At 38.0% G+C, this 26,557-nt stretch overlaps 1 protein-coding gene and 1 long non-coding RNA gene across 7 annotated transcripts in view; one reads left to right on the top strand and one right to left on the bottom strand.

Moving 5' to 3' along the window:
- KCNH7 (potassium voltage-gated channel subfamily H member 7) overlaps positions 1–26,557 on the top strand; it is a 448,856-nt gene that overhangs the window by 44,023 nt on the left and 378,276 nt on the right. The gene's annotated exons all lie outside the window — the stretch shown is intronic.
- LOC311607570 overlaps positions 1–26,557 on the bottom strand; it is a 51,785-nt gene that overhangs the window by 24,434 nt on the left and 794 nt on the right. For both annotated transcript variants that reach the window (XR_014782640.1, XR_014782641.1), the window contains exon 2: positions 8,369–8,456. This is a non-coding gene — a long non-coding RNA (uncharacterized lncRNA). The remainder of the gene's footprint in view (positions 1–8,368; positions 8,457–26,557) is intronic.

Below are 26,557 nucleotides of genomic sequence, written 5' to 3'. Positions count from 1 at the left end.
AATCATACTATGGCAGAGGATGTGAGGAAGAGATGGGGTAGGGGCTCTGTGCCCTTCTATACTGTTTACATGATAGACTGAAGTGATGTGCTGGTAGTTTGTGGTCAACTTGACCCTACAATAGACATATCTGGAAAGACACACTTAATTGAGAAAATAATCTGTAAGACTGGACTACAGGAAACTATGTAGGGTATTGTCTAAATGTGTGCTTGATCTGGGATGGCCTCCCTGGGCTCATGGTTCTGACTAGTATAAGAAAATAAGCTAAACAAGCCATGAAAGCAGTAAGCAGCATTCCTCCATGGCTTCTGTTTGGCCCCTAGATTCCTACCTTGGGTTTCTATCCTGAGTTCCCTTAGTGACAGAGTGTTATTGGGACACATAGGCTCAAATAAGGCCTTTCCTTGCCAACTTGATTTTAGTCATGGTGGTGTTTCATCACAGCAGGATAAACCATATTAAAGACAGAAGTTGTTACCAGAGTGGGATATTGATGTGATGCACCTGTCCATCTGTTATAGGAAGGACAGCATAGGCTAGAAAAATCCACTGAATGCACAGAGCTCATATTTGTTCTGTGTAAGTTTGGAAAATAAAATTGTTGAGAGATGGAGTGCCAGCTTTGGCAGTTTCTGAGTCAGGGCTGTATTTCTAGCTATTTGGGCCAGAAGAATTGGCTGCAATTAAGAAGAGACCAACATCATTGAGAAAAATATCTTCTGGGAAATGGTTTTCCAGGGTCAGAGCACATAAACTGCTTAAGAAAGGGGCTAAGGCTGTGACTTGTGCTGGCATCCAAATTTGTTAATATGTAAGAGTTCCCCAAAGGGTACTTGTTTAGAAGTCATGAAATGGTTATAGAGAGCAAATGAGGCTTTTTTTACTCTGAGATGCCAGAAAAGACCATCATTGAAGGTGCAGTATCAGACACAGTTAGAAGCCCCAGGAGTGAAGGGGGCACGGAAACAAGTTGAAGACCGGCACCATGTGGCAGGGGTTCAGGCCTCTGAAGAGAGCCCAGGAGGATCAAAGTACAACCCAGTTACGATGAAGAGCCCAGCATTTTGGAGATACCAATACTATGAGACAACTACTAAAGACATCATGAGGTGTGCAGTAGGGCCAAACCAATCCTATGAAAAACATTATGTGCTTTCTGGAAAGGCCTTTTGAACCCAGGAGCCCATGAGTCATGGAAGTCTGACACTGAGTTCCACACTGTTGAACTTAGATTTCACTTTGATTTGAATGTAACAGTGCCCAGTTCTTCCTCCTGGAAAAAGAAATTATGGTTCTTATCTTTGGTCTTACAAGAGCTGTGAGATTCAAATGTTTGAAGAGACTTTAGGACTTTAGAGACACTTTGGGAGTTTTAGAGAGACTTTGAAATTTGAGTGAATTTAGAAATTTAAAGAGACTTTTGGATATTTTAAAGATACTGAGCTTTTAATTTTGTAGATTTTACAGACCACAAATCTTTTAAGAGTTAAAATGTTTTATATTATCATATTACGATTAATATGAAATATCAGTAATACATACAAAAGAAAGGATTATATCATTTAAGATGTGTTTGTAAATCGATAGAAAAGAGGGGTCAGTGCGTAGTTGGTTTTTGTTTATGTTTTTGTTTTTTGTTATTGTTTTTCAACAATGAGATGCAAACCTAGACTGCTGGGCTAATGGAACCTTAGTTGAGAAAATGTCTCTGTAAAACTGTCCTATAGGCATGTCTATGAGATGTTGTTTTGATGATAGATGTGGGTGGGCTCAGCTCACTGTGGACAGTGTTGTGTCTGGACCATGATCATGTAAACAAATGCTTCCAAGAAAATCAAAGAGAGCAGCCTCTCAGCAGCAGTCTCCCATGGCTCCTGTTTCTATTCCTGCCTCTACATTCCTGCCTTGACATTTTTTCATGGTAGACTGTAGATGGGCAGGTCATTTTTATAAACCCTTTCCTTCCCAAGTTCTATTTGTTCATTGAAAATATTACAGCAATACAAACCCTTAGACAACTATATTCAAATTTTAAAAAAATAAGCCAATATTTTAAAAAACTATACCATTTGAGTCTTTCTGCTTCTGGGTTAACTCACTCATTATGATCATTTCTAGCTCAATCCATTTATCCACAAATTTCGGGAATTCCTTGTTTTTAATAGCTGAATAGTATTCCATAGTGTATATGTACCACAGTTTCTTTATCCATTCTTCTATTGAAGGACACTTCGGCTGTTTCCATGTTCTGGCTATTATGAATAAGGCTGCTATGAACATGGTTGAGCAAATTTTCTTGTTGTGTGCATATTAGCCCAAGGGGCATGTCCCACGAAAGCCTTCACTTACCAGGAAACTGAGACAGAGGAGAGGACATTCTAGTGGGATTCTAGATGAGAAAATCATGGGAGAAAGGCAAAGTAGAAGGACCCAGAGGGTCCTAGAAGCCTACAAGTAGAACATTATGATAGGCAGATTTGGGCACAAGGGTCCCGCTCAAAACTAAGGCACCAGCCAAGGACAATACAGGCGGTAAACCTTAAACCCCTACCCAGATCTAGCCAATGGACGGAAAACTCTCCACAGTAGAGTGGAGAGTGGGATATTACTTTCTCACATACTCTGGTGCCTCACCTTTGACCATGTCCCCTGTAGGGGGAGACCTGATGGCACTCAGAGGAAGGACAGCAGGTTACCAAGAAGAGACTTGATACCCTATGAACATATAGAGGGGGAGGTAATCCCCCTCAGGAACAGTCATAGGGGAGGGGAGTAAGGGGAAAATGGGAGGGAGGGAAGAATGGGAGGATACAAGGGAGGGGATAACCATTGAGATGTAACAAGAATAAATTAATAATTAAAAAAAGAAACAGCAAAAAAAAATAAAAAATAAAAAATAAAAAACTAAAAATTTTTAAACATGCTAGTTTAGAGCTTTCAAACAACCATGAACAGAGCCTATTTTGTTGAAGCTACAGCTCTCTTACAGATTCCCCACAGTTGCTAATGCGTGGAAATGTGATTTATTAACTGTTCACATATGGACCATGCTAAACATAACAGGAAGATGCTCTACACAGATGCTGCTGCTAAGGCAACACAGATAGCAGCTGCCTCCCAAAGAGTTCCTGATGAAGGATGTATCATGAACTCATGCATTTTTTTGTATTAATATATGGCAGTCTGAGTAGTATAACGGCACCAAGCATTAGGATCACATGGGTTACAGTATGTGGTGGAGCCTAATAATCTGCCTCCAGGCAGTTCACCATATCTCTACATTATCCTAATCTCTTAGTGTTCTCTGTTAGTTTCGATGAGGTTTCTGTTAAACAGTGCTGACTTTTAGTTGTTTTTATATGATAGGTTTTATCCTAGTCCCAACATACAAGCTCATATGTAAATCCTTATAGACACTTTCGAAGCTGTTGTTATCGCTATTGTACAGATAAAATGAGGCTTAGAAAAACTAAATAGCTTCTATAGTATTGTCTTAGTTACTTTTCTACTGCTGCGAAGAGCAACATGACCAGTGGAATTTATAAAAGGAAGGATTTCATTTGGTGCCATGATTCTAGAGGGTTAGAATTCATTTCCATCATGGCAGCAGGCAGGCAAGCATGGCAGTGGAGCAATAGATAAGAACATATGTCTAAGCCACAAGTAGAAGACAGAGAGAAGTGAGAGCAAGGGAATGAGGGAGGGAGAGAGGGAGGGAGGAAAGGAGAAAGGGAGGGAGAGAGAGAAGGGGGGAGAGAAAGGGAGAGAGAGAGAGAGAATCCTAGCTATCTGGTTAATTGGGTTCCTTTTGAAGCCTCAAAGCACACCCTAATGATGTACTTTCTCCAACAAGACCACAGCATCTACTCTTTCCCAAACCATGCCAACAACTGGGACCAAACATTCGTCTATACGAGCCAATGGAGACCATTCTCAGATCCTTGCCATCTCTGTTTATCCATGAATTAAACGAAGTTGTGTTTTAGGGGGCGGGACAATGTCATCCTCCTGCTTATGAAAGAAACCAGAAAGTGGTTTTGTCTGTACTGAAATCAAGTATGCAATTGGTTTTGTTGACGGCACATAAGTGGTATAAATTATACACCTAAATCACCTCATCTTTCAACCAGATGGACCTGTATTTGAAATACTGATGTATCCCTGTGGCATTTAAAGCTTTATACAGAGGAGGCTACTTGTTTCATTGTAATTAAGTCAAATCAGGTCATAGAAAGATGTATTTCTTGAGTATGTTTCACACCACATGTGTCCCATGAATGCTGGCTTATGGTTCTGGCTTTAACTGGGAGCGTCAATCATTAAGCAACAGTAAAAATGTAAAGTTGATTAAGAAGGTGCTGTCCTATGGCTGTCTATTCTCAAATGGTATGAAACAACAATATGTAGATCTGGTTTTCAACTCCACCTAAGGACATTGTCCTCATAAAACAAATAACTCAAAGTAGCAAGTGAGAAAAAAAGCAAATAGCGTCCCCAAAACTACTCCTTCCACTCTGAACACCCCCATACACATATGCTCTGAATAGTGAGATGTAATGGAAGTCAGAGAAAAATAAATGTAAAATACAGAAAACTTCATTTTTATCAATTCAGATATGTAAAGCAGGAGTTCAAGAGATGGTCCACTAGGTAAGAGTGTTCATTGTATAAGCACAGGATCTGAATTAAAGTTCTGAGTAGCTACATAAAAAGTAGGGTATGACCATGTACACCATAGCCCTGTTGTTGTTAGGACCAGAAACTGCAGCACCACTGGGGACATCTGTATGATAGGCTAGCTCCGTGCTCAGACAGAGACCCCCCCACTCCCAAGAAAATAAGACAGAGAATGACAAAACAGGACACCTAATATCCTCCTCTTGTCCATGTGCATAGATAGTGAACCCACACACATGTACAAATATACTACAAGTACACACAGAGAGAGAGAGAGAGAGAGAGAGAGAGAGAGAGAGAGAGAGGGAGAGAGAGAGAGAGAGAGAAGAAGAAGAAGAAGAAGAAGAAGAAGAAGAAGAAGAAGAAGAAGAAGAAGAAGATTAAGTAACTTCAAAATAGCCCAATGTGGCAAGTCCAAAAATCTAAATAAGCAGAGATCGTATGTCAGCAATATCAGTGACTGTTGACAACATTGCTCTAGATGCTATGGAGCTACTGTGTACGAAACAACACACAAGAAAAGAGCTATATTATTAGAATAGAAACACAAGACTAGAAGCTATGTGCTTTATTACACTGCCACATTTAAGCCTATGCTAGTGAACAGACACTGCTTAGCTTGTGTGCTTATATCTCTCAAACTAGGATTCATAGTAGGCGATAAATGAATGGTTTATGGTTTCACAAGAAGCTAGATCTTTCGAATGAAACATATGTTCAGGTTAGGACATTTTAGGTGGATTTTAAAAACTAAAATTAGGACCTAGTGCAGGCCTATCTTTGGATAACAGGATCACTCCATAGCTCAGGCCAGCTGTTCCTGACAGCAGCACAGCTTTGGTTCCAAGGGAGGCAGGAGATTTTGGTACTCTACAAAACTACTTCATTGTGTTTCCTCTCCCTCAGCTCCTTTCCCTCCCCATTGGCTAATCAACAATGCTGTAGAAATTTCTTTGTTAAGAACTCCCACTGGTCCACACTTTACTGTATCCCAAATTAAAAGATTCTGAATACCACCTTTGGGTAAGCAAGGCCAATTTCAAGCGTCCCTGCCACCCTTCTGCTTTTGCCAAATTTATCCAGAACAGTGATGTTCTACAGCAGCATTACTTTGAAATATTGTGGAAGGGAAGATATTTAATCTCTTGTGGTGGATGACTTTCATGGAAATCCTATGTGTAAATCAGGTCTTTAACTCCTGGGACAATGACAGTGACACTCAGTGAGTCATCTGTCCAATGTTACCACATTTTCAAGGGCTTAAGACAGAATCATTGACTTAAGCCTTTTCCACCCATTGTTGGAATTAAGATAAAGGTTTAAATAAAATCCCGAATCATAATCATTTAGCAAGAACTTAAATCTGCAAGCTCATGTCCTTGGTTATATAATTTGTTAAAGAAGAATTGACACATGTCTAGTACAGTTTAAATGAAAATAAAACATTAGGTTTAGTGTCATTGCTTCTTTATCTAACAACATGGGAGTTAGAAGAAGGAATCTGTGGTCGGTACCTCACACTACCCTGCTTCTCCCTGTTTAATGACTCTAGGGGGAAAATGGGAAAGCCACTTAATTACTTGGAGCCTTTATTTTTCTCTAAAAGTCAACCCTGCACTAATTGGAAGGATTAAAGGAGCGTGGTAGTGAATTAAAAATACAGGTGAGCTGTGTCAGCCACTGATGACTGCAGTGAAAGGGGGGTCAGCTGTATTTTCCTTACTTTGCTAAAAACTCAAACAGCTCTCCTATAATACAAACACCATGTTACAGAAAATAAGGTAAATCAAGAATGACTAGGAATTGTTTAAAGAGAAGAAAAGAGAATCCTTCTTCACACTTCGTTTCTTTCAATGGGTCTCATGTTTGATTCAGATGTTCCAGTGATGAGATTTTTGACAACTAAAGTACAATGGATAGACTTAGAAAGGGGAAAATGAATTCAGGATTTCTATGAACAAAGTAGTAGACTTATTTACATTTCAAACTGAAACACACTGTAATATTCTCTTTAATGTGGATGTGTTATGTTCAAAGCTGCACTATTAAAGTACAGAGACTTTGCCGAGTTTAATGAAAATATCACTTTGTATTCAAGATCATACAGATGTCATCGTTAGAGGATACAGCTAAAAGAATTGGCAACATAAATTTAAGGCAGGGTATTTATTCAGTCTCGACTCATGTTGTCTTTCCTTTAGAGTGTTTGCTGAGGAATCAGACTGGCAAATATATCTCTGTCAACATCTGCTCTCAATTTCTAAATTGACAGTATCTGCAAACAGAAGTTGAGGTTAAATGTTATTCTTAACCCTTGGATCAAGCTTACAAACCCACATTACATTTCTACAAAAAGGGTTGCATTTGAAAGTATATCAAACATATTTAACAAGGTAGAATGAGGGATTTTTTTAATTTTTACAAAGTTGTCCATGTCTTCCATTTTATCCAATGTGGAAGCAGTAATATATTTTCTTGTAACTGTACTATGTTAAGTGGGTCTAAACGAGAGAATGTCACTCTTAAGTGTCTTGGATAAGAAATGTGCTCTAGAAATCAGATCAAAGACCCTGTGGAAGCAACATCAGACTTGAAGAGTAGCTGTGATAGTGGGATCATCAGAGAAGTGATCCCAGAAGGCAAGCACTTGGCTATCAGATGCAAATTCCAAGAAAGCTTGTGTGGCTTGTAAAGGAAGCTGCTACTTTTGCATAATGTGGAAGTGCTCAGTGGTGCTCCTGGCCATTAGTGGACAACGATGTCTATAGAAGATTGTCTGGTGATTGCATTGGCTGTAACTAGAACCTTCCATAAACCTCTGTAACTGTCCAACATGGCATCTGACCTTGCTGCCTCTCAGACTAGTGACCACAAGACTGCTGCATGTGACCTCTGAAATCTCACGGTTTCTCTAGTTTGAATCTGACAAAGCAGTTGTGCAGTGCAAAGCATTTGTTGATGCACACTATTATTTCAGCCTGTACTGCAGGCTATTATCTATTATCATGATAATGCTATAGAATAAATACATTCAGAATCTTTTTTTTTTCTTTTCTCCTACTCAGATACTTACTTCAGTTTTTTTTTTCATGGCTTTCTAGGTTTTCCATATCATTAATACAAAAATTGCTGCAATGACCTAAAACCTAAAAACCTAAAGACTGGTCTCCCTATTTTGTTTTTAATCATCCCTTCAAGCCTCTACTTATCTCTAGTTCACATGCACATCTGCGTGTGTGTGCACAATGCACACACACAGAGACAGACAGAAAGAGATACAGAGACAGACACAGAAACAGAGGGAGAAAGAGACTGAGAGACAGACATAGAAACAGAGGGAGAAAGAGACAGAATAAAAAAGAGAGACAGACAGACACACACGCACACACACACACACACACACACACACACACACACAGAGAGAGAGAGAGAGAGAGAGAGAGAGAGAGAGAGAGACAGAGAGAGAGAGACAGACAGACAGACAGACAGAGACAGAGACACAGAGAGACAGAGAAAGAGACAGAGACAGACAGAGACAGAGAGAGAGACAGAGAGAGAGACAGAGAGAGAGAGGGAGAGAGTGACTTTCATCGAATATGCTGGACACATCTGCCTATGCCAAAGAACCCATGCACTATTTATTACAAAGTGTGTATTTTCCAGATGGCCATATGCCTTAATCCATTACCTGTTTCCGTTGTTCTTTCAAGTTGATTTCTCAGAAGAGCTCCGCATGATTACTTCGTTGGAGGTTTTCATCTCACTGGCGATGAGACCTGGAGTGTGATAGAAAAGTTGATGAATTTACACAGCTACATAATTTCTCCCCTCGCTGCTGAAAATATAGTCACATAAAGACTTTTTCTTTGATGCTTCAATGACTCTATTCTCCTCTCAAAACCCTTAGTCAGATTTCTGTGTGACCCTCTCTTAGAACTTAAATGATCAAGCATAGAGACTCAATGAAAGGAAGTCCATGTCATCTTTTCTGGCCCTCACTTTTCTTTGTGTGGACACCGGTCTTCAAGGTCTGCTGCGAGAAAGCATCCAGAGCACCTCCGCTCATTCAATCATAACGGCATATCGCTGTTCTGTTCCCATCCCCACTTCCAGCCTATTGCTTTTATTAAATTTGTTAACACAATTTCTTACATGCACACAATTATCACTGACCGTTCCCATCCTCCATGCTCTCTGATCTCCCTACCTCTTCTGCTCACCCTGTCTCATCCACACAGATCTCTCCCTCACTCCTTTCTATTTGTTCTGTTTTGTGACCCACTTGAGATTAGCCAGAGTTGTCTCTGTGGCCATGGTTTGGATCCTGGTGTGTATAGCAGTGGGTACATGGCTGAAGTCAATGAATAGCCCTTTCCCAGAATCTACCCACAGCCGGTAGTTCAGCACAAGTGTAATAATTTAATGTCTGAGCACTGAGCTTCCTTGGGACGTGAAGCAACCAGAATCCTGTCCCGGCCTTATCACAATGGAAACTTGGTACTGTGAAAAGTGGTTTATAGTTCATGGTATCATCTGCTAAACCAAACTAGTAACAGTGGCAGGCACTAGCAATGAATGCTATCAGGTAAAGCTCTTGTGTGCTAACACTCATGAAGCCAAAGATACAGATATAAGGCACAGGGAATTCATGTTACCATAATGTCTTCCTCACAATTTTAAAGACACACTTCACTGTACATCGCTAATTCTCTGGCACCCCAGCAATATGATGAGAAAAATTTAAATATCTTTAATTCCACGTAAGCCATAAATGTTAGAATCTATAAAGTACACAAGAATTCAAATGGCCATGTTTATATATGGGACTTTATGCTATAACCTATCATTTTCCTTTATTAGTCAATAATAATATAGAGCAAATGACCTTATAAGATGGGATCGGATATTGCCACAGTGCCACATTTTGTAGAGGAATTTTAATCTGTCTCCATGGCTGCTCTGGCAAGAGATCACATCCAAAGACCTCATAGATCCATTCTATCTGGCTGGAATGCAGATACACCCTGGATTTCAGTATGATCTGACTGGAATACAGACACAGACACATGCTTAGTATACACCTTTAGTCTCAAATAATGAAAGTCAGGTTAATTTATAGAAGGAAGAAACATGTTTAAAACTGACATCTAATTTAGGGCCAGACAAAGTGACAAGTCAGAGAAAGATTGGAAAGAATGAGAGATAGGATACACTCGACTCTCACAAGAACAGGACAGGAAAGAACAGCTAGAGAGGAGAGAGTTTTTTTTTTAACTGGGGCAGTTTCGCATAGATAGGTTGCAGACTAAACACGCTAGATACAGGTGAAGACAGAATGAGCCAGAGAATGATTAGATTAGAACATGTTGCTAGAATTAGTAGGTGGCCAGGCAGAGTAATTCAGTCAGAAACCAGGAGAAGCCAGTCATCTTGGAGAGGATTGGGGACATAATAACTGAGCTGAACCAGCCAGCGAGAGTTCACAGATAGCTAAAAATGCTGAGGGATGACTCTCCTCTCATCACCTCTTCTGAGGAAATAAAAACAATGCTTACAGGTTTGAATGGTCATTACACACAATGGCTTCTCTGAAGGTAATGGGACTCAAATGCTATTAATCCAAAAAATATACTCCTCAAATCAAGTATTCAAATTTATAGACTAATAATAAGTTGAAAGAAATTGAGGAAATCCTATATTTCTCACAAGAGAGGGCTATTTGAAACACCAAAGCCAGTAACACACAATTGATTTTACATAAATTTGAAAACTGAGCTGCTTTCCACCATGATCCAGAAAGACTTGTTCAACTAGGTAAACATATGAATATGGATTGCTTTCTCAGTACTGCAATTCAAGATAGACACTACCATCGAAGATAAGACTCTGGCTTAGCATTTTCTTCTTAAAAAGGTTATATCTTCTAATTTACATGTTTACAACTTAATTGTCTCATTTCCTTCTTTTTTATTAAATAGTTTTTATTTTTACATGTACATATATATATATATACACACACACAATAAATTACCCATAGCAGGAAGAACTATGACACAATTAGGAATTATATAAATGTTACATTCTTAGTGTTTTGGCTATAAACATCTTTCCTATCTTGGTATGTCTAAAATTCTGAATGTAAATAAAAATCTATCATATCTCTTCATTATCAACTTAAAACATCTATTTAGACCTAAAAACATCTTAACCCCTAAACAACTACACTTAATTGTAAAACTAAACAATCTGGTCTTCAACCTCATCAGAGAGGAGGAATAAAATTGACACATTTGTATCCCTAGGAACCAATATTCAAGTTGATGGCGGATTTAAGTTCTAGGTTCAAGTTACAGTTGCAGAATAATGAAGAAGAAACTGAACCGAGATGCATCATGAGGAAATGGAGGTAGTTGAAAGGGGAGGAGGCTGAAGATTAAAAAATATGCCTGAACATAGGTGAAGGAGATTACTTAAAGCGTAGTTAACTAAGGTGTAAAAGAGAAGTGATGCAGTGTGACAGGGCTGAACAAAATTACTCTGTGGAAGATGGATCAACCCGAAGGGAGTGCAATTTGCTGCTAGTGAGTGGTAGTGTCAAGTCAAGACAGCTTGAGTGCTATTAAAAGCAGACTAGTCGAGAGAAGGTAGAAATGAGAAGGCTTCTGGATTAAGAAGCAGCCACATGGACTTCTCAGATGGGATTATGATTAAGGTGCTTGCCTTGTGAGTGAGAGGTTTTGAGTTTGAATCTCAAAGATCACGTAAAGGCAGATTGGGTCACCCATGTCTATAATGCGAGCTTTCCTATGGTAAGACAGAAGACACAGACAGGAGAATCCTCTCATGCTTTGGCCCAGCCTGGCGTATACTACCCTGTGGCAAATAACAAAGAAACCCTACATCAAAAAGATGTAATCCATGTTGTTAGCTACAACACACACACACAGACACACACACACACAAATCATAATACAGAACTGGCAACAAGTGTGTGAGATATACACAGAAATTACCATAGCAACAAGTACAGAGGACTGAATGATGACCCACATTTTTTGTTGTATTTTTTTTTATTTTATTAATTATTCATATTACATCTCAATGGTTATCCTCTCCCTTGTATTCACAATTTTTTAAATTTTGTTCACTTTACATCCCAATTTTGGTCCCCTCCCTCATTGCCTCCCAGTCCCAGCCTCCCTCTCTCATACCCTCTCCCTGCTCCCCTAGTCCTGAGAAAGGGAAGCCCTCCTCCCCTAACATCTGACCTCAGCGTATCAAATCTCATCTGGACTGTCTGTATATTCTTCCTTTGTGGCCTGGCAAGGCTGCCCCACCAAGGGGAAGTGATTAATGTGTGGGGACCATATCAGAAGTAGTTCCTTCCCCATATCATGGGACACACAAGGAGATTGTGCTGCCTATGTACTAATCTAAGCAGAGGGTCTAGGTCCACACCATTCGTGGTCCTTGGTTGGTGCATCAGTCTCTGGGGCACCACTTCCTCTGCACAGATTTATCGTCTCCATTGGTCTCCTTGTGGAGCTCCTGATCCCTCCAGGTCCCTCTATTCCCAAACTCTTCTCTAAGAGCCACTGTGTTCCATCCTGGAGTTAGGCTCTGTGTCTCAACGTCTTCTTGGGTCTCCTGAAGGGTGGAGTCTTTCGGAGGACCACTATGATAGGCTCCCATCCTATTCCTTTTCTTCAACTGTTTCCAGTGTCTATTCTATTTTCCCTTCTGAATGAAATTTAAGCATTCTCCCTAGTTGTCATTTGCATTTCACTGGAGAAGTGTGAGAACCTGAGCCTGTGGAACATGGTATAATTTTCTCCACTAAGACTCCTTGGGCAGATTAGACTTATAGACCCATATGGATGAATATCTCCAGTAGGGACGTAGCTCTGGCCTGACTCAAAATGTCTCATAGAATATAGAGAAAGGTGGACTTTAATTGATTAAGGCATCATTTCTGCAATAAGGCAGGTGTGCATCCAGCCTGCTTACTCTCTATAACCTCCTTTGTATGAACTAATAATATTGAAATACCTTTACAGAATCATAAGATGGATATTTGTAATATATTCTGAGGCATGAAGAACTCCATGACATTATTCAAGAATATATCCTGGCTATCTGTGTTGTTGCAGTCTGTGCACTGAACAGTCCTATAACAATGAAAAGTTTAAAGAGTTCCCCACCTTCACTGTGAGGGATTATGAAAAAAGTAAAGGATCGGTCCTGAGGCACAGCTGTGCTACAAAGGCTGTAGTGATTGCTGCTCTATGGGACATTATCCTGTTCGCTGTCTGTGAGAACCACACATGGACAAGCTCACAAACATCTGTCACAGTTCACAGTTTTCAACCATGAGCAGTGAACATAGTGGACTTGACCTGGAAGAATTTGCAAATTTATCTTCAGGTAAATTAACACAATTGCAAAATCATTATAATGAAAATGAAATAGGCCCTTGGCAATTCCATCTAATATGACATTCCTTTCTGTAATGTATAGCTTTTTAGGGCATTTATTATTTTTTATTACAAACATCATTTTGATAAGAAAAATATCTTTTTATCAATATCCATATTTGAAAAACAAACTAAACAGTATTTTTTGAAGGATGTTGTTTCACAGTGCTTTGTCTGGGCATTCTTTTCTTTTTTTTCCCTCCGCCCCCCTCCCTTACTTCCTTTCATTTTCTTTCTTTCTTTCTTCCTATCATATACAAATCTTTGGCTTATATGCTGTGGTCTCTAATTTTGTGGGTTTTTTTTTTGAGGTTTCTGTATTTTCCAGTGTTTCTATGTCTATATGTACTTTTGTTCATTTTCTTTGGCTCCTTATTTATCTATTTCATTCTCATGCTTGTTTTAATTTCATCTTATTTTATTATTAATTTTTTACTTTTCTTTTACATTCTTGTTTTGTTCTAATCAAAGACCCCATAAAGGATGTGGATTTGAATGGGTGAGGAGGAAGGAATAATCTGGGAGGAATTAAAGGTGGGGTAAAATAATCATAATATATCAAGTGAAAAAATAACAACAACAACAAAAAAGAATTCTATGAAATGTCCCGGGCTATAGTTTTAGGAAGTGGTGAGAGAAGAAGATTACCCAGCCAGGTGAGAATGGATCTTACTTGTCTCTGTCAGGCTCAGAACTCCCAGATCTGTTTTCTGGTAGTAAGAAACCCTACATGGTTTAAATCTAGGATATTAAGCACACAGATCTGTGATATGGAAAACAGACATGCAACATATAGAGAGGGAAAAGTAAAAGCATGAGAAATGGAAGAAGTCAGGATTTTGAGGGGAAACATTCCTAATCTGTGTTTGGGATTATTATAGCCTGGGAGTTCTGGAAGTGCATGACATTGTTTAGAGTTTATTCAAAAAGGAGACAGAAAGGCAAGCTGACATAGAATATCAGCATGCCCATAGAATTCAAGTATGTGAATGTTTGGGGAGCACCTGCTCTGTGCAGATGGCTGTTGCAAGTGCTGAAGAAAACAGCAGTTAGCAGAGATGATAAGGACACCAACAAGCAAAGGCCAGTTAATTCCGTGCAGGGAGTTAAAGTGAGTCAGGGAAGAGTGAGCAAGGGTAGGGTTTGTTGGGTTTGAGATTGCAGAATCCTCTCTGCAAGATGATCACTGAAATGGTCTGTGAAGAAAGAAGCAGCTAGATAAAATCAAAAGAAAGCCCATTTGAGGCAGAAGGCTCTACAAGAGTGAGCAGAATGAGTGCAGAGAACCAAGAAGTGAAGGGCTGGGCATAGATATGTCTGTGAAAGAAGAAAATGTATAAACAGAGTGGCCACCATCACCAAGTTACATAAATCAAGGTTAAAAAGGTCCATAAACCTCAATTGGACTTATTTATTTTTGTTACTTCATTTATTCACTCATTTATTGCATCATGAATGCAGTTTCCCCTCTCCCCTGTCCTCCCAGTCTCCCAATACCTCATTGCCACATCCCTACTCTAATGTTTGCCTGTAGTTCTCTGCATCTGTTTCCATTAGATTGTTTTGTTTTGATTTTTAAGAGAATTTTTTTAACTTTAAAAAATTTAATACAATATAATGTGATCACAATTTCTCTCCTCCTGCAGTTTTCCCCCAACTTGCTACCAAACCAACTTCATACTCTTTCTCTCCAAAAATGAAAAAAAGTCTAAATAGAAACACACACACACACACACACACACACACACACACACACACACACACACACACACAATCTAGTTTGTGTTGGCCAATAAGTACCTCTTGAACATGAAGCCTGCTCTGGAGTGTGGTTAACACATCCAGTATCACTAGGTTGGAGAAAACAGCTTTTCCCTCTCCCAGCTGACATCAATAGTAAATATATTAAGACTGAGGGCTTCAAAGACAGTCTTTTCACATTTTGTAGTCATGGGTCTCTATACACTGAAAGAAGAAACTTCTCTGATGAGGGTGAAATAAATACTGCTCTTAGGAGTACTTAACCTCCTAAGCACTCCTAATTATCATTAGGAGTAATATTTTTATTCTAAAGACAACATAATAATAATAGTAAGTTTTCCCTTAGGCCCAAGATCTATCCAGTCTCAGTTTCATGGCCACCACTTTTAACAGTGTCATCATGAAGTGGGCTTCATCTCATGAAGTGGTCCTGAAACCAATGATAATATCATTGATTATTCACATAATATTTGTGCCACTACTGCAAAAGTATATCTTGCAGGCAGGTTTATATTGTCGTTCACAGGCTCATAACTAGGTAACACTGATGAGCATATCCCCCCTCTGGTAACATGTATAGTATATACCAGCACTGTGATGCTAGTCAGTAGGAAGGAATCTTCTAGTAGGGCACCAGATCAATTTGTGAGAATTCAATGACTTCGGTAGGTGGCATCTTCAGCAACCGGATCTTGCTGTCAGATTGCGGAAGGTAAACAACAAGTAGCCTTGGCCATAAATAGCCTGTATAAAGGGATCAAGGAGAAACTCGAATAGATGGATTAAATAAATGAGGAAGGGGATGGCAGGGGCAGAGTAAAGAAGGTGCTACAGGGATGGATGACTAGTATTAAAAACCTTTAGAACAGCAACATGGAAACCTAGTACTGTAGAACCTTCCTAAAATAGAAACATATATGAAAGGAATCTAAATGGAGTCACCATAAGATGAGGGAGGTGATGGTGTAAATAGACATAACATGTTACCAAATAAAACCACCAGGGCTAGGAATGGCTCACACCCTGTTGAGTAAATTCCATTTGTTAGTTGATGATTTGAATGCTATAACAGGAAAAGTAACATCATTACCTGTGGTACCTTTGTTGCTATGATGTTTTTTTTCCACATTTTTTAATAATTGTCTATTACAGTCTTCACATTGGAAATATTTTTTCCTACACTCATTTTAGATAAGAAGAAATATACACCAACGTTTAGATCAACAAATATATTGACCAAGGTCAAACAGCAACTGAACAAGTATAGACAGATAGACAGGACCCTGTTCTCTTGAATCATAAAATTCTCAGTAAAGACCAGACAGGTGATCACGAGAGAATATGGTTTGAGGAGCGGGTGAAAACGGATAGCAAACTATTTTGTGCATACCTTTCTAAAAGGAAATTTCACTCTGAAAGTAAAGCTATGAAGTCAAGATAATGAACTTTTTGCTTCAGAACGTGTTTGGATTGTGCTAAAGGTCAGAGAGCCACAAAAAAACAGTGAAACATTTTTAGTCGACCTCCAGATTAAATGGATAGAGTGTAGCCTTCTGGGCAAATACAGCTTACATCCGTAGTTCTCCTAGGAGGTTTTCATGCTTATTCGCTAGTGTCTCTTTAGGGCTGGTTTTATCTGTCCTGAGAGCTGGGTAGTAGCATCAGAAACTGTTGGACTCCCCAAGCCCAAAACATTTCCTATCTTCCCCTTTCCATGAAGAAATGTTGCTTACCTTGATCTGATAGAAAGAGCAGAGTAGTTGCAACTGTTAACAAAACTATAGTGAATTATATGAACCTATGAAATGTTATGTGTATAAACAAGATTGGCGTGGATATGCAGGGAGGAAAAAATTATCCAAAAACATGTTCCAGGAGAGATGCAGTAGATGGCCTGAAAAAGTGGGAAGGAAATCATCATGTGGTACTGGGAATGTGTGAACTGTGGCAGCTCTGGGGTGGGTCAGAGATTGCAGCAGCACAGATCCCGGGGGCAGGAGCATAGAGACAAAGATCAGGATAGGGTGGAACAAAGGATGGGAGTTATTAGTTTGCAACGGGGAAATGATTCAAATGTGACACAGTAGAAAGAATATAGGCCTCTGACCCTAGAGATAACTGTGAGTTTCAGCTGGTCCCAGTAGTACCACTCATAGCCCTGGGGAAATATTAGTTTCCAGGCTGGCTTCTTATACGCAGAAGGGTGGTACCTGTCTTCCAATCTGCCCACAGAGTGGAAATAAGGAGCCACACATTTAGTAGAGTACTTAAACCATGTTATGTGACTCCAGAAGCCATATTCTAACATTATATTGGCCATAAAACTGTGAGATTGCAAAATGTTGTGTAACTGAGGCTGCCATTCCAAGTGCTAAGGTAACAAGCATATTTCATTGTCACTGGAGTCTAAAGTGAACCTTTAGCTTGGATTCGTCCTCTTTTTTTTTTTACTATAGTCACCTTTTAACACTTCCTTAATACACAATCAGTTTGTCTTGTTCATGCACAAGTAGGAAATTTTTTGCACAACATCAATTTCCTTGACAATAATGAATAAATGAAAATGATTGACTAAGAGAAACATTTGTTAAAATTACTATCATTTTAGTGGAATTATATAATACAATCAGGGTAATTTTTGAAATTTTTCTATTTTAATTTTAGTTACTTTATTTTTTATAATACTTTATTCCTATCATTTTTATCCTCAGAGCAATCAAAGAGCACAAACTGACTGACAGACCTACATCCATAGTAACTTCTTCAATACAATATATCATCTTTGATAGTCTAATGCCCACTGATAAATACATTTAAAATGTTACTTAAAAGTAAAAGATCAAAGTAAAAAAAAATTGAAATAAAGCATTTTAGCATAGTGCAATATAGAAATTGTGATGCACCACAAATGGTCATAATACTGAGCTTTTACACACATCCACAAAACATTCACATGAACATACATGTATACACACACATATGAATACACACATGCATAACACACATTTGTATACATGTGGACACACATGGACACATACATGCACACACATAGCACACACCAACCCACTAATGAGTTGTAGTTGTTAAACGTTCATTAAGTTAAAAAAAATATCTTTTTTTTCTTACTTATTCAGCTTGGCAACCAACTGAGAATTTGAGTTTAGAGCCAGCTCAACTATGCCACTAGATGCAATCTTGGTCAGCTTGGCTATGACGCCAGTAAATGAGAATTATATTTCTTACTAAAGTAAATACCTTTTCATTTTTTACCTTAGAGAGGATCAAAATCAAGTGTCTTAGTCTCTAGCAAAGCCCTCCACGTGAAAGTGTGGCAAGCACAGAAATCACCTCTTACAATGAAGCATGACTAAGCTAGGTAGGCTTAATGCCTTCAGGTTATTCTGGAAGACCACAGTGCTTATCCCAGCTCTTCTATTTAGATAAGGTCCCCATGAATCATTTACTTTAGCACCTCCTCTTCTACACACACCCCATTATTTTCAGGTACTTTCAGTTACCCTGGATTCTGATGTTTGACCATATTGCCCACAGAGCTATTTTCTTCATGGCTAATCTTTGCTTCCTCATGCAGTCCCAACGCATCTGTAGCATGGCTTTTATCCACAGATACTCAGGGGCATCACTTAATGTGTGGAGGCCCTCTCTTAAGTGCATATTTCTGTCTTTAGCATAGTTTGGCTTTTCATTTTAAGCAATTGGAAGTGTGTTTAAACTTATAGTTGAGTTCTGTACAAGTAAAATGCTTCTCACTGTACTTAGTAACTTACTTACCTAACACATCTCAAAATAGCCCAAAGCTAGTATTTTAAACATATCATTCACAAGTTTTAGAAATAAGTTAAAATATGCTGGTATGCATTTTTTAAATATTGTGGTACAAACACTACCAATTCCTGTTTTATTGCTATACTTTTACACACAAATATAAGGAAGACTTGAGTGCTCTCTTTCCTATTGTGTGCTCTCAGGCACTTAATCAGACTTAAATGTAACCCTGATTAAACCTCTTTCTGATAATTGGCTAGAAGATTTTCAGTAATGTGCTTCACTTTACTGAATGTGTTGTCCTTTGGAGAAAAATGACAATGAAGCAATGGTCCTCCCAAGGCTGACAGGAGAAGAAACAATGCAATTAATGTATTAAAGGTACCAGCATACTACTCAAATATATATATACTGTCTCCTCATTCTTAATAGCTACCACTTGAAGGCAATTGGTAGGAAGCTGTATGCTGGACGATCCTAAGGGTTTAAGGAAACATGTGATTCCCATGTTGAGGGTGGCGATGCTAAAGTTTTACTGTACTACTCTGTCATCTTTCAAAGGCTGTACTGTTTCCGATGCCTGTCTCTCTGCCACTTAGCAACCTACCCTCTCCTTTTACTTTCACCCTTTTCCTTCTTTTCATCTCTCCTCCTTTTTCTTATTCCCTGCTCCTTTCTCCTCTGTTTCCACCAGCACTTTGTGACTGGGATTTCATCCAAAACGCATTCTTCCAATCAATATACTCTTTTAGCTCAACACTCAAGGATAACTGGCTTGGTCTTGGACTATTTTAATTACATCTCTCTGAGACAAACCGACTTGGCCTAAATTGTCTGTTTTAGCCAATGGATTGATTCCTGGTGGCAAAAATGAGCACAGGCGCTGTATGCACGCACTGCTTATTTTAAGCACTTCCCTCCAGAGGTCATAGTGTAGCAAGCTCACTGGAAAGAGATGATATGCTCCTAACCTCGTTCAAATATCACGAGTGTGATATGTGCTTGTAAAATAATGTCTGAAAAAAATGTGATGACACAACGTCCTCAGCTGGTATTAGTAATTTAAAGTCTATTTGCAGCTTTATTAGCCTTGCTAATAACTGTTAACACGTGTTGAGTATTTATAAGGACTCAAACAGTGTCCAATGAGCATTACTCTAACATACACACTTCCTAGGCATTACATGGAACACAAAGTATGCACTAAGAAAGCAAGAATGCGTTAGAACACTACTAGTGATATCTGACACGTTACCACAATGATAAATACAAGGGATGGAGATATACAGTAGCCACTTCAAAGAGAGCAAGGAAATAAAAGACTTAACTAACAGCAGTGCCAATAATGACCTAGTGGGTGTCTTTATGTTGTTTCTAACACTAGTATTCTTTCTCACTTTTCCAATTCTCTCTGGTTATGGAATTCTCTCACTCTTATTTTGATAACTCATTTGCTCTATATCCACTTGATCAATAAATGCCATGCCTAGCACTACCAAATGAAACAGTTTTTATTCAATTTGTATTATATTGTCCAGTCTAAAGTTAGGCATAACCAAATCCACTTTAAAAGATATGTAAGTAGAAAGAGTAGTAGGGGAGATGATAAGAGGAAAGTTTTCTGCGCAGGAAAAAATACACTGAATTCTCACGTTTTTTTCTTTTTTTCAATCGACACAGCCACTTACCTTCTCATTGAAGAATTCCTGTAAAAGATAGATGTTTGCTTCTTTTCCTTTTCATAATCATCTCTAGTCATTCTACATGAATTTCCGTACTTTATACGAATCATATATAAAACAAACATGCCACTTTTGTCTGGTAAGTATAGCTCTTACCCCTCATCAAAGAAACTTTTTTTTTCAATAGACAGAGAGTATTACAGAAAACTAAAAATGCTCAAAATTCAAAGATTAAATGACCAAGCATTTCCGATCTTGAATTGATATGCTTACAATACAATCGCTATACCTAAGGCTCATGGAGTATTGTTGAAGATGACGCAGAAGGCTGAGAGCCAAAAGACTAGGCTCCTGTGGTGAGATAATGTTCTACAATGCAACTGGAAGGCTGAACCCAGGAAATCTCAAATTTCAGCAACATGGCTGCCTAAACAAGCTATGGAAAATGATAACAACAAATGACATGACAATTTGTATGGCAGTACCTCACAAAGCCCCACAGCTGGAAGAAGAGCATTAGGCAAAGCGAGAGAGAGAGAGAGAGAGAGAGAGAGAGAGAGAGAGAGAGAGAGAGAGAGAGAGAGAGAGAGAGAGAGAGAATAAGAGAGACAGAGACACAGAGAGAGACAGAGACCCAGAGACAGAAAGATAGAGAAAGACAGAGAGACACAGAGAGAAAGACAGAGAATATGAGAGTGAATCAATATTCTCCAGAGATGAGTCTCCTGATAGTTTCAATAGATTCAATACCAAGTGAGTCTCCTGATAGTTTCAATAGATTCAATACCAAGTGGTCAGCCATAAACACATATACATATGAATTATACTGAGTGAACACATCAGGTGTTGCATATAATTATCATACATGGAATATAATATTTAAAAATAGGGTCCTTGGCTGGCAGTGGAAATCCCTGATCTCATTCAGAAGGGTGTGATCCAGCACAAAGAGAAATGTAACCAGTAAAGGAAGGATGAAGCCACTGAGGCAGGACAAGGGACTTTGGATAGGCTGCATTCCTGTTTTCTTGTGAATTCTGTTTACTCATGGTTCTTTCACCAGGTCACCTCTGGTTGTTACAGAGTAGCTAGAGCTGGATGGGAAATGACCAAACTTGAGGAAAGGGTAAGGTCACAGAGTTTCTAAATTAAGCAATACTGTAGGTGAAAGACTTGGGCCTTGAACTTGGCAATCTGTACCCCTTCTCCAAGAAGAGCCCTGGAAGCGTCTTGGGGGCAAGGGGTTCAACTGACAGCACAAAGCCTTTTGGTTTCTGGAGACAACCTATCAATAAAAGCTGCTTCCCATAAAAAATAAATAAAAAATAAAAATAAAAATAGGAATCACAAATTTTGGAAGTGGTGGATCACATGGGAGGAGTTGCAAGGAGGAGAGGGAGAGGGCAAATGATATAAACACATATGCATCAATTAATTTAATAAAGTCCAAAAAAGTTGTTTTATTCCTAACTTACATGATTTAGTGACTAATTGAGAATAAGATACATGGTCAGAAAATTCTGTCAATTATAATATCTGTAAAGGTCAAGTGCTAGGTTTGCCTCTGTGTGATTCCTCATGTTGGAAAGTAGTTGGTGCTGAGTCCATCTCTATGTGGTCAACTCCATTCTCTGGGCCAAACATATCTTACCTTGCAGAACACTGCCTGGTCCTGTTCAGTTGTTGCACTCTTTCGTAGGCATGATTCCTGCCCAAGGAATGCCTTAAGCATGCTCTCTGAATAGAGCTCTCAGAATCAACAGTACAGGGAAGGCCATTTGCCTTTAAAATCTCCTCGCCAACAAATCAGTGTTTTCCTAATGGCATATTGCCATCGCTTTTGAGTCACTGGTTAATATACTTTATTTCCTAGTTTCCAATAATTTTAGTTCAAATTGCCCTGGTACAAAATCCTCTATGCCATTATGATATCTCCTTAAAGTTAGAGTAGGGTTTGATGATAATAGACTTAGGACTACTTATTTAATTATATATGTATCACTATATATGTATAAGAAATAGTATCTAAAGATTTATAAAATATTTATTAATGAATTTTCTCTTTATATATAATGAACTATAAGTTCCTGGAGCCTACAGTGTCTTTATCATCTGTGTACTTCAAAGACCTATTAATAACTTATGAAATTATAATCAAACATATGCATGATTTAATTATTTTAGTTATGTGTATACATCTGTGTCTGTGATGGTGTATGTCAAAAATCTTCAGCATAGAAATTGGGAATGTTTTATTTCAGTTCTATTTTTTTTTAATTCTTATTAGTAAATCCTTTTATGGTCTCTCTTTGCTGTTTAAACACAAGCTGTATCAGTTTACTTATAGATAATATTAAGTAAGAGAAATACAGCATTAGCTTGGTGAGGAATAGTTCTGATACAGCATGACTATTAATTACAATTGTATATAATCAATCTCATGAGTGTAATGAAGGCACTGATCTGAACCAGGTGAAGTGAGGTTTCATAGCAGCTGGTTACATGAGAAATTACCTCATGACTTCAGCACCTCTTTTATCAGTGGAAGGCCGATGGAAGAGGAAAGAAGAGACAACAAAAAAATCCAAGATGTAGATGTACATGATAAAGCAAAAATTGGAGAAAAGAGGATTAAAAACCATGAAAACATTAGATTTTATGATGCTAAACAATGATATAGTTATTGTTACTAGATAAGTAGAGAATTACAGTTAGTCAATAAATCGTATTTAATGAAGGACTAAAATGTATTGAAAAGAGAATCCTTTTTTAAAAAAAAGAAACAGAATATGTAGGTTCAAGTTAAAAGTTTCATGGGCTGTTACATGCCTTCTAAAATCCTCTGTTTTTTCATTCTTCTTTCATTTTAAAAATTAGATAATATTAATATTTAACATAAAAAATTACTGTTATGGCAAGAGAATACAGTAATATCTTTTGATCTTTTAGGAATGCTAATTCAACAGTTCATCTACAACACTATAGACCCCAACTTCTCTTCTCATCATGATGCTTTTCATGAGTCTGACTTATTGCACTTGTGATTCTCTGGCATACCAGACAGAAAATTCATTCTCAGCATCAGATGCCATCTAAAATAATAAGAAAATTTCTGGCCTAGTTCCATGAAATATTGATTAACCATTATATGTACCCTAGCTAGATTTTTATCTATGAAACAGGTACTATTTTATTAATAACTTTATGGTATTCACAAAATATTAAGATGGAGATAGTATGAAGTAACAGGATTGTAAATAGGTTAAAAGTTAAAAAATAAAAGAGCCCAGGTTTATCATCAGATTTCATCAACAGGTAAGAAATTATCAGTAGTCATATCTAAATCTATACATATAAGTTCAACTTAAGATACCATCCGCATTAATGTTTCTTGTAATGTTTCTGGCATAATGAATATTAAATGGAATAACTAATTATTAGAAATCGGCAAAAGCAAACAATTACAGAAAAAGTAAGAATGTCAGAATGCTCAAAGTGCCTTCCAGAGGAATGCCTTGGTACAAATGAGTGAACTGAGTAAATCTTCAAGAAAGAAGTGTCACATGACCTCTAGTTATTCCAACAGTGTAAAGCTGCCTATAAAAGATGTCATATCCGCTTCAGTTGTCAACTTGGAAAAAGGAAATTTCAGTTGAGGAATTGCCTCCAAGGGACTGGCCTATGGGCAAGTCTGTGAGGGATTTTATTGATTGATGTTTTATATAGGAGGATCCATCGTACTGCGGATGGTACCATCCCTAGGCAGGTGGTCCTTGGCTTCATGCGAAAGGAAGCTGAATAAGATCTTAGAAGCAGGTCAGTGAACATTTTTGTCATGGTTTCTGCTTCAAGCTCATGCCTTGACTATAACCATAACCCATTCCTGATGGGCTATACCATGTAAGCTTAAGTAAATCCTTTTCTCCTCCACGTTGACTTCTGTCAATATATTACAGAATACACTGTAAACTATGGCAAAAACCCAAATACTAAGGCTTCGACTTGTAGGAAGCCAAGTCACAAACACAAGCAAAATGTTTGAGGCACTACTCCTGGCAGAGAAGCTATTGGTAGTTGGTGTCTACCAGGGAAAAGAAAATTGGCTTTGCTCAGAGGTAACCCCTGAGAGATTTCCCATGCTCCAGTGAATGACTCTACACCGTGCAGATAGGGGCAACACGTAGTGGGCTCAGTGAGTTATTAAGAAAAACTAAGAAGATGATATTCAGTTTGGAGGTAACATAATAGAAGAGAGTCAAGAGGGAGTTGGAGGCTAATATAGAAAGTAGTTAGTTATTATCAAAATACATCGTATATTATATGTATGAACTTCTCAAAGTATGAATTTATACATACTTTACTTGTATCTATAAGTAAGGGAAACTTCAATACCACGTTGGCTGGATTTTGAATATGAAATACCACGTGCATCAGGGGTTAATTGTTAACTGTACAGCAGGAAAGCAGAAATTAACAGATATTTGAAGAGGTTTGTATGATGCATTGGGACAATAATTGATCTCTGGAATGGAAGAGCTTCAAGCTCTGGGATGCCTGGGCGAGGACTCATGGTAATTTCTTCAAAAATTCAGTGGGAATAAGAGGGATGAGAATGAAAACACAAGTATATGCACAGTTAAGAGATAAGGGAATAAAAGCAAGGACCTTGATGAAAACATAAGAGACTGGGAGTTCCAGAGTGGAAATAAAAGAAATGTCCTCAGAAGTACAGCAACAATAAAACCCCTGTTTAACAGATGTGGTAAATTGTTTAATTCGGGTCTAGTACATCTACATTAACCAACGGAACTTCAGTTATGAATATGTGGCATTCACAGTCTGAAACTTAGAGAACTGATAATGCTAAAAAAGCATAGGTGGTCAGGAAAATGAAATAAAAAGTAAATCAATTTTCCCACCTACTAACATAACAGAATCATGTAACATTTATAATTTCTATGTGCATTTATACGTCTTGCCTCAATTTATTCATCAAGGTGTTGGTACCATTGTCTTACACAAATTGATGTTTAAAGAGGTTAGAGATTTGTCTCAAATCATGCTGGCAAAAGCTGGAAAAGTGGGCACACTTGCTTTTGTCATTCTTGGTTTTTGTAATTCATATTTAATTAAATGAATTCATATTTAACCACGGTGAAAGTTATTTGGTTCTAATATTCAAATAAGCCAATATGAATATGCATGAGATCCAATATGCATTAGAATTTTTATTTTTATTTAATAACATAAACATTTATATTGTTGCCTAGATTTCTGTATATTTTAAACCAATCAAAATTTGTTGACTCAGATTTTATGTGTTAAAAAATACAATAAATTGATTGATATGAGAAGCACTAAGCAAATATTTAATTAAATTGCCATGGCTGAGTTGTTTGAGGTAGCACCTGTGAAAATCTGTAGTTACAAATTTAAACCAACCAAATGTTACCTGGATTTTAACTACAAATATGAGGCTTGAAAGTCCCTTGTTGGACAAAAACACATTTCCATCTAAATACAGAAGCGTGACTTTGTTTTTATATTGCACTTTTGTAATATAATACACCTATGTTTGGTATTTGTTTATAACAACAGCTGTGCCTTATATTGTGACTATTTGCATTGTAAGTTTGTGTATTGTGTAATTTGACTACTCCTACTGCAGACGCTGTTTCTACTGTTTTGCTTCGATTATTTTAACTCCTTGGTTATCTAGTTATTCCATGTTACTTAGTTCTATATGAATTATGGCTATATAAATGTATAGATGCAAATATAACTATATGTCAAATGTATGCATGCATATACAAAATACATAAGATGGAAGTTGTTAAAGAGTCTGTCCTGCAAACAGGCTCTCTCTGCCTTTTCCTTGGAGATGACCTTCTTTGGTGAGGTCTACTGAAGACTCTAATAAGCTGGTTTCAATAGCAGGATGTGGGCAACAGGAGTGTTAATTCAGTGACGATTATTAGTTTATGCATAGTCATTAAATTTGTTTTTATGCAGCCATTCAACTTAGTAAGTGGTTGCAGCCAGAGAAGGCTCTAATTAGAGAAATTAATTAGGGCTTGGAAAGGTATGGAGGGATTTGTGTGTATGTGAAAGGGATATTTTTCTCCTGGTGGACAGAAAAACCACCTGCTGGGGGAGGGCTGGCAATAGAGTTTG

Source organism: Acomys minous (assembly GCF_964271855.1).
Source record: "Acomys minous genome assembly, chromosome: 10".
NCBI lineage: Eukaryota > Metazoa > Chordata > Mammalia > Rodentia > Muridae > Acomys > Acomys minous.
Note: the sequence above shows the minus strand (reverse complement) of the source record. Positions and strands in the feature narration are given on the sequence as shown.